Source organism: Trichosurus vulpecula, chromosome 3, assembly GCF_011100635.1.
Source record: "Trichosurus vulpecula isolate mTriVul1 chromosome 3, mTriVul1.pri, whole genome shotgun sequence".
NCBI lineage: Eukaryota > Metazoa > Chordata > Mammalia > Diprotodontia > Phalangeridae > Trichosurus > Trichosurus vulpecula.
Window position 1 is genome coordinate 131833017 of NC_050575.1, and position 1918 is coordinate 131834934.

Genomic DNA, 1918 nt, shown 5'->3' on the forward strand with positions numbered 1-1918 from the left:
GATAGACTCAAGGTTTCTGATTCTCTGGCTAGAATTCTTTTCAGTATATCCAAGATGCCTCTCAGCTCATGTAGTCTAAGTTGAGAGTGCCTGATCCAAAGAATCAACTTCACTCCAAAGGAGACACAAACAAGCAGGACAGTGTTGGTACCTGCTCAATTATTATGTAATATCATACCAATATGTCAAATCTAATATAATGTTGATGTATTTTATTATAATAACATATTAAGTAATATACTAGATAGAACATATTATTGTAATTTAATATGTGAAATGAGGGGCTGGTGAGCAGGCATGCTTGGCTGATGCAATCCCCCCCCACATGGAAGAAGCTGGAGAGTCTGCAGAGGCATGATGATGTGTAATGGAAATGCCTTGGAGAAATGTGGAGCATGTGCAGATATCCTGAAAACGGTTCCAGGCTGCTAGACACATGATAAAGAGCCGTTTTAGCTGGCTTCAGAGCCAGGGCTGGGGTGCATTAGAAAAGCATTAGTCAACCAGAGCCAGGTAGTTTTGGAATTCCCGCCTTCCTTTCTAGCTGTGGTTTGGTGAGAGAAGAGAGACAATGTTGGAAGGAGAAAGAGCATGTTTACGCCTTCCCCATCCAAGACCAGCCAGCAACCTGTGGACAGGGGCCTCGGTTCTTTACCTTGGAATTTTTTTCTATTTTAGGTGAAAGAGAATGGAGGTGTCAATGGCCTTGTGAGTTTCAAAAGGGCAAGAGAGTAAGCCACTATAGAGCCTGGGAGCAGAGTCCATGCCCTGTTTTGCAGACAGCATCTTGGGCCTTGAGAAGTAGTAGATGAGATGTGGACTCATCTGATGGTGGGACCACAGTTATGTAGAAATTTCATTAAATCTAAGCCTACCCTTTTCAGGGAACAAGACGTTATAGGGGAAAGTATATGCCTAGACTGTTGGAGAGAGAAAATGCTGGTACTGGAGCTTCTAGGTATCGAAGTAGATAGAGTACCAGCCCTGGAGTCAGGAGGACCTGAATTCAAATGTGACTTCAAACATTTACTAGCTGTGTGACCTTGAGCAAGTCACATAACCCTGTTTGCCTCAGTTTCCTCATCTGTAAAAATGAGCTGGAGAAGGAAATGGCAAACCACTCCAGTATCTCTGCCAAGAAAACCCCAAATGAGAAATGACTGAAATATCTCAACAACACAAGAACTAATCAACATTAATTAGTTAAATGGAATTGGGGAGTCACCCATTGGCTGTTTGGTAGGGTTAAGACAGCTGAATTGGGGTTATTTAATTGATAGCATTGGATAAAATCAACCGCTTTATTGGTACCCTCGAATCCTGAGGGGGAAATGTATCTGGCCTTGCTCTGGGGAGAGGCCAGAATAATCACTACGTATACTTTTTAAATAAAAAAAGCTGTTTGTTAGCAGATGTCCACATTTTCATGTACAATTCTCTTTTTGTTCTTCTTTGGAAAACTTCATATTTGTTAAACTCATAATATAAAAAGAAAAAATTTAAATTAAAACATCAATTTCTTAGATAGGCTTATCTATGTACTATCTTATGTATAATTACATATTTTATATATATGTTGTATCTTATAGATAGACACATCTTTGTAGTAGGAGAGACTTAGCTAGATGACAGTTCATCTGAAAATAGAATCTTATGGCTTTAGCAGACTGCAAGCTCCATATGAATCGACATTGTGATGGCAATCAAGAATGCCAGTGCACTGAGGCACAGCTTCTAGAACTACGGCGGTGAGAGTTCTGCTTTAGTCTGTCCCGATCAGGCCACATCAGCAGAAGGCTCCGTGGCTGCCTATCTTTTCTTGATTGAAAATCTCTTCTATCTCTAAATCCTCTTTTGGTTTCTCTGGACCTCAGAGCCTCTCATCCTCGAGTTCTGTCTCGTGCCAGACTCCAGTAGA